Source organism: Cicer arietinum, chromosome 2, assembly GCF_000331145.2.
Source record: "Cicer arietinum cultivar CDC Frontier isolate Library 1 chromosome 2, Cicar.CDCFrontier_v2.0, whole genome shotgun sequence".
Taxonomy (NCBI): Eukaryota; Viridiplantae; Streptophyta; class Magnoliopsida; order Fabales; family Fabaceae; genus Cicer; species Cicer arietinum.
The window spans coordinates 10,729,439-10,737,707 of record NC_021161.2 but is presented as its reverse complement, the minus strand read 5'-3'; positions in this window follow the sequence as shown (position 1 = coordinate 10,737,707).

The following is an 8,269-nucleotide window of genomic DNA, read 5'->3' as shown; positions in this document are numbered from 1 at the left end:
CTCAAAACTTATGCAAAGTGAATTTGAAATGAGCATGATGGGTGAATTAAGATACTTTCTTGGCTTACAAATCAAACAATATGAAAAAGGCATTTTTATTTGTCAAGAAAAGTACATCAAATATTTGTTGATCAAATATAAAATGAATGAGTCAAAAATTATGACAACCCTCATGCATCCATCTACTTCTTTAGAAAAGGATGAAAATGGCAAGTCCGTTTCTGAGAAAGAATATCGAGGAATGATTGGTTCCTTGCTATATCTAACTGCTAGCAGACCAGATATTGTGTTTGCAGTAGGATTATGTGCTCGATTTCAATCAGCGCCAAAAGAATCCTATTTAAAGCAGTAAAACGCATATTTAGATATCTTGTTGGAACAACTAATCTTGGTCTTTGGTATAGAAAATGTTCACATTTTGATATTATAGCATACTGTGATGTTGATTATGTCGGAGATAAAATTGAAAGAAAAAGCACGAGTGGAGCATGTCAGTTCTTAGGCGAAGCATTAATCAGTTGGTCGTGCAGAAAATAGAACACCATAACACTATCCACAACGGAAGCCGAATATGTTTCAGCGGCAAACTGCTGTTCACAGATTTTGTGGATTAAAAATCAACTTCAAGATTACTCTGTAAGCTATTCTAGTATTCCAATTTATTGTGATAATACAAGTGCTATAAATTTGTCCAAAAATCCCATTCAGCATTCTAGATCAAAACATATTGAAATAAAACATCATTTCATTCGTGATCATGTCAATAAGAAAGATGTTGAATTAATCTTTGTTGATACTCAAAATCAATTTGCTGACATTTTTACAAAGCCTCTTGTTGAGGGTAGTTTCAATTCAATCAAAGAAAAACTAAAAATCATGAAAAATCCAGAAAATTCTGGATAAATTCTGCTTCTGCAGAAAACGGAGATCGTTTATCAGTCTCCGTTTCGCGACTCATCATTCTCCGTTCTGAAAAAACCAACAGTCTGATTTTTCCTCTCAAAATCAAAAAGGCAAATCTTGGCATTTAATACACGTGCCTTTTTGTATGAAGATAGAGTGCTGACACATACACTCTCCATTCCCCGAAAATGCTTTTTCTCTTTTCCTAGGTACAAACAGTTACTATTGGGCAGCATACTCATCATTATTCTACCTTTTTCTCTCCATCTTCTCAAGTCAGAAATCAGTTTTGTCTCTCTCATCTCCTCACCTTCTTTTCCCCAAAAGTCCGACTAACTCTCTCTCTCAATATCACTCCTACTGTTCATCTTCTTCACCATCATCTTCTCCACTCTCAAAAACAACCATGGCTCGAACCAAACAGTCAGCGCACAAAAATGCCTCTCCCTGTACACCACCCTCTTCATCTCCTTCATACGAATCCATAGAGCGTTCACCCTCTCCACCACCTCGCCCAACACCACCACACACCTCCTCTGCCTCTCCTTCTTCTAACACCAGTCAAGAAATCCTCAATCTTATCCCTCTGTCTACTTTTCTTCCACCATTGTATACTCACCCTACACCAAACTTTTCTCAAGTGCCTACTCATTTACGCACTCGAATCACTCCTCCATGACGCTCCATGCGAGTCCAATCTGGAATTGGTACTTCAAAATCAATGAACCCTAAACCCCATTACTTCATCATCTCAAATTTTGAGAGTGATGATTCCTCTGATTCATATCCCCCATCAGCAAAACCACCAACACAACCTGAACCATCAATAAAAACTACGCCCTCAGCAACAACAACACCACCACAACCTCCATCATCAACTCCAGCACAAGCACCAATAGTCACTAAACCTTCCACATCTTCAAAATCTGCCTTCTCCTATGAACCGTCCCAATCAACTCCTCCACACCAAAAACGGAGATCGATCAATGACATTGTTTCCCCTCCTACCAACCACAAAGAACCCCTCTCTCAACCCAAACCACAAACTAAAATCATGAAAACAAAAATCACAATGCCATTGCTCAATACCTTGCTCGTAAAAATCTTCCAAATCCTCATAGAGGAAAAACGTTTGCCCCCAAACAAAACCTAAAAAGGTATCAGAAACCCACCTCTTCAGAACATTCTCCAAAATGTTCCCCACCACAAGAACGTTCTCCTGCTCATGTTGTTCCTCCTCCAGAATCATCTCCCCATCCACAACCTTCCCCACAAAAACACACCAAACGTTCTCCATCTCCTCAGTCCTCTTCTACTTCCACATCATCTGCCTCTGATCCGTCTCCTCCCACTAAGAAACCAAAACAGACTACTCCTCCTCTGATTTTCCCTGCAAAAACTAAAATCTTCAAACAAAAATGGGCTCAACGCTCAGTTGGGATTTGCCGAGTTTTTGTTTTTAACAATCTTGTTGTTGACGGAAATGTTGTTCAACATCACACTAATGCTCTTGGTTGGACATCCTTCTTAAAAATCTCTGAATCGTATTACCCAGATGTTGTCTGTGCATTCTACTGCAATGCCAAGACATTTGTTGACAAATCTCTAATCATCTCTAAGATTAAGGGAGTGGAAATCAAACTGACTCCAGATATTTTGGCCTCCATTCTTCAGCTACCAACAGAAGGGCCATCTGTTTTTGGTGACCACTGGTATTCAGCTTTAAGTCTTTGCAAGACAGAAGTTTTACCAGATTTGTTTGAAGAAGACTCCATTCGTTATTTGTCCATCTATCTTAAGCCGCTTCCCAAGGTGTTCAATAACATGTGCCAACATACCTTGATTCCACACTGTGGCATTCATGAGTATGTATCTGATAATGATGCTTTGCTCATTCATCATCTTCTTAACTGCAAGAGATTGAATCTACCCTTTGTCATCCTCCAGGACATGATATGTGCAGCCAACAAAGACTACATAAAGAATATTGTGCCTTATGGCATGGTCCTAACTAAAGTCTTCAGGCGTTTTGGAGTCTCTCTTGCGTCTGAAACATCTCTGATAAAAATCTCCAAATTTTCTACCAAGAATTTGTCTCATATGCGCAAAACTTCTTATGCTCAAACACCTACTCCTCCATCCTTTCCCACCTCATTAAAATGGAAAAGGTTAGCAGGAAGACGACCTACCACAAATCCTATTTCATTCTCATCACCTCTTCCTGGTCCTGAGGAAACCACATAAAAACTCCCCACACCAGAACATTCCTCACCAAATCCAGAACGTTCTCCAGAAAATATCCAAACTCCTTCCACCCTCTTTGCTCAAACATCCAACATATCATCCTCAACCATTCCCTCTCAAACACTTCACTCCCCTACCCATGACTTCGGTAACTTCCTGTCTAATCCACTTTTCTCTACCATGTCTCCACTGTTCGTCTCCCCTCAGAAAACCAGCTCTTCCATCTTCGGGATTAACTAGTTTTTGAACTTTCCAGTTACTGTTGGCCCCTCTAACACATCTGTTGGTCCCCTACCCTCTGTATCATCCTCCTTTGCTTCTATTCCATCAATCTCTACAATGCCTATTCCTTCCAACACCGTTGTTGCTACCACCTCTCAACCCTCCATTCACCTTCACTCTACTCCCACCTTAACTGCACCCTCCAACTCTGACATTATGGCTGCTCTTCAGATCATAATGACAAGACAAGTTCAACACGATCAAGAAACTGCTTTACTACGAACTTGGATGGCAGACCACCTTGCTCCTAAACTGAGAATTCCACCTCCGCCTCCTCATCCGATTCCTCCTCCTTCTAAAGTTCCTCATCCTGGAAAATCCTCCTCTTCAAAATGATCTTCTCCCTCCTTAGCTTCTTAGTTGTTTTACTGTTGTCTTTTTGAATGACAAAGGGGGAGAATTAAGTTAGTTTTAATCTGTCAAAGCTTAATTATGTAATTCTGCCAATACTGATGTATCTTTGTTATTAGTTAAATGAAAAACTAGTTTATTACATTGGCCCCTCTAACACATCTGTTGGTCCCCTACCCTCTGTATCATCCTCCTTTGCTTCTATTCCATCAATCTCTACAATGCCTATTCCTTCCAACACCGTTGTTGCTACCACCTCTCAACCCTCCATTCACCTTCACTCTACTCCCACCTTAACTGCACCCTCCAACTCTGACATTATGGCTGCTCTTCAGATCATAATGACAAGACAAGTTCAACACGATCAAGAAACTGCTTTACTACGAACTTGGATGGCAGACCACCTTGCTCCTAAACTGAGAATTCCACCTCCGCCTCCTCATCCGATTCCTCCTCCTTCTAAAGTTCCTCATCCTGGAAAATCCTCCTCTTCAAAATGATCTTCTCCCTCCTTAGCTTCTTAGTTGTTTTACTGTTGTCTTTTTGAATGACAAAGGGGGAGAATTAAGTTAGTTTTAATCTGTCAAAGCTTAATTATGTAATTCTGCCAATACTGATGTATCTTTGTTATTAGTTAAATGAAAAACTAGTTTATTACATACATTGTTTTAAATTCTGTTAAATTAAAAAATGCACAAATTGAGGGGGAGTTGTTAAAGCTCTTGTACACACTTTATATTAGAATCAGAATTAAAATCTAAATCAACATGTTTGTCATCATCAAAAAGGGGGAGATTGTTGAGACAAACTCTATATTTAAAGTTTTGATGAAAATAAACAAAGGTTAATTAAGAAAGTTAATTATGATTCTAAAATGTTATGTTAATTTAACATGTGTTTTTGAGTGGATTTAATTAAGAACAGAATCAAGCAAAACAGAAAAGACAGCAACAAGATCATTCTACATCAAAATAGAGAATGATCTCCAGCTTCAAAAATTGTCCATCACAGCATATTGGTCAAACTTTTTCTATCTCTTTAACAAAGAGTCTGCCCTGGAAATTATTCATATCTAATCAGTACATGACAAGGAACAAGTAGGATTCATCCAAACTCAAAAAGGCTATTTGGTCTCAAAGATCAAAGGACTCAAAGACAGACAAAAGTCATGACAGTTTGCAAACTCCAAAAATCAAATGTCAAGAAAGTTCGATCAATCTTGACATATGACAAGACAATTGCAAAGGAAATCCAGAACGATTAAAATGGGAACTCCAGAATGATTATTGAAGTTCAAGAAAGTTCAAACTGACAAACCAATAACGTTAATCATTCTCCATTTTCTGCACAATAACAGCAGCACTGCATCTCTTCTGTAAAAGCCTGTAATTCATCTCCAACTTTCTCTAGCTACACTCAAGACTCAAGACAGAGAATATACCATCTAAGATCAATGAAGAAACATCAAGAGTACTTTCTAAAAAGGACATAACTATTTAAATGCTAAACCAATAAAGTCAAAAAGCTAGTTCAAAGAAGGATTATATTTATTCTGAAATAATGTTTCAGTCAAAAAAGTAGAGCATCTCCAACAGCTCTTGTACCTTCATTAAGTGCCTCTACAGCCTATAAATAGAAGTCCAATATCTCAATTCAAGAAAAGAAATTCAAGTGCTTCGAAATTCATACATCAATCACATACATACTTGAAATTCTACAAAACAGAGGCAATCATACATTCTGATTTCTGCCAAACAGTTGCTGGTTCATACTCATCTATTAGTTTGCGCAATTATCATTATATCCTTTGTAAAGAATCAATTCTGAAACAAGAGTTGAGAAATCTCAGATTCTGTCAAAACAATCAAATTGTAAAAACTCAAACTATAAGAGTTTCTTTATAGTTTGTTTAAGATTAAATTCTATCAAGGTTAGATAGGTGATGGTTTTGCTTTCTAGGTGGAAAGCAATAGAGGTTAAAATAGATCAAGGTTGATCTAGACTAGGTGTTGTACGATCAAGAAGACTCTTTGTTTTAAACACTTAGTGGAAAATCTCACTGTGTGAGGACTGGACGTAACCCACGTTGGGTGAACTAGGATAAAATCTTTGTGTGATATTCTCTATCCTATTTCTTTATTTATCATACTGAATTAATTAGCTAAAGTAAAATATAAGCTGATTTTCCATTTTCAACTAATCAAGGAACGTTCTCTGTTTTATAACAAAAACCAAGAACGTTCTCCGTTTTCTGTTTTCATAACCAAGATCAATCTTGAGTTATTTTCTTAAGATTAACATGAATTTTTTGAAAGGTGCATTTACAATTCAAAACCCCTTTCTTGTAAATCGACATTGTTACTTCAAGCGCGTCTGCAGAAATTCTAGAACATAAGAAAAATGTGGGTGGCAATGCAATTGCATGAAGTCTGGAATAGAAGAAGAAGTTGGGCAGCGAAGTAATTTTATGAAGTTTGGAACAGAAGAAGATATGAAGTCTGGAAGAGAAGAAGAAAGTGGCGCATATGTGGAAGATAAGAAGAAGGTGGATGGCAAGCGGCAACCGGCAGCTGCTGAAAATCTAAACAAGAAGAAGAATAGTGAAACCATATTGAGATGTTGGACTATTGGACTTTCAAACATATTTTATAAAAACATAACTGGTCACCGGATCAGGTCGACGAGTTCAAATTGTTGAACACATTACCCGAACTGAATATAAGCAGATTTCAACGGGTTGGGTTGGGTCGGGTCAGACCTAAAAGTGACCGGGTACAGGTAAAAATCATATTGGATTGGATTGGGTGATCGGGTTGGCGGGTCGACCTGCACCCATGTACACCCCAACCCGAAACTCTTTGTGATAATAAGGTTGAGTAAAATATGTGTATCCCTCATGAAAGGTTACATCCTACAAAAAAAAAAATTATATGGAGGATAAAAATATTTATATCCCTTTTTACTAGAGGAATATCCAACAAAAACACATCTTAGGGCTTTAGGATTTTGTTTTCTCTTGTCTTGATTATTGTAATTAACAAATGAGACATGCTCAAAAATTTAAAGTTTAAGATTACAATTTGTTTGAAAACTTGGGTAGAAAGAGAAAATAACATCTATATGACTCTTAAATCCTAAAACTTTGTATGGTAATCGATTATTAAGATATGTTTTAGTGAGAACGAGTTCACCTCATAATTTGTTTGGAACAATGTGATAAAGTAATAGTGTTCAGTAGATTCGTCAAATGGACTTGCTTGAATAGACCGACCAAAATATCCCGATAAAACATCAAGATTGAGCTTTAAAATTAGAGTCCAAATAAATTTAGTACTTTCTGGCTGGACCCGACAAAAGACCATATTTAATTTGGGCTAGCCCAATCAGGCTGCGACAACCCATATAAGGTTGATTATTAATTTTTCAAGTTGAATACAATTTGCGGTCCTTTAAGTTATTTAATTGTACCAAATTAGTCTTTTAAATGTTTTTGTGACAAATTGGTCATAAAATGTGTTCTGTGACAAATTGTTCATTCAAGTCATAAAATGTGTACTTGTTACATTTTTAACAATTTTTCATCGATCTTCGATAATTTTCTTGAAACTATTTTGTATTTTTGAATTTCTAGATTTTTAACCTAAAAATTACTCAAAAGAAAATAAGATTTTTATCAAACTTAGTGAAAAAAAAATCTGAAACCTAACTCATCGCTAATTTTTTAAGTCATAAACTAGAGTTGCAATTGAGTTCATTAATAACTTCTCTAATTTTTTATGGGTTTCATGGTAAATGCTTCAAAACTAGAAATTGAAATCCAAAACTCATTTCATATTTTAGGTTGCAGTTGGAGCAAATATACAAAAATGGTTGCAACATTCATCTCTTGCATCTCACCTCTTTAACCAAACTCAACTCTTTTTCCCACTCCATCTCACGTATGATCTAATTTTCCAGAAACCCATAAAAATGAGAAAAATTTATCTCTCTCTCTTTTTACCTTCAATTTCTTTATTCTCTAATTTGAATTTCAAATCTAAGTTTTTTTTTACAAAGATTGCAAAATAATGCATTTTCTCCTTAACAATGATGAGTTTGAAATATAGAAACTTGTAAACATGAATGAGTTTGAAGAACAATAACAAAGTTAAATAAAAAAATTGATAAAAAGAAAGTAACGGTGTATACATTTTAAAATTTAAAAGACCAATTTATTAAAAAAAATTAAAGGATTCCAAATTGAATTTTGACTATTTTTTAATACATTATCTTGTGTCAAACTTGTGCCTGTAATTATTAATGAAAGCTTTATAATAATACATGTTATTATGAGACTAAATTGTGCAGGAATGGTTAACAAAAATCAGCCCAAACGTGTAATATGGAATCTAAACATATCTTTAATAATACATTCAAATATATATATATATATATATATATATATATATATATATATATATATATATATATATATATAAACATATACACT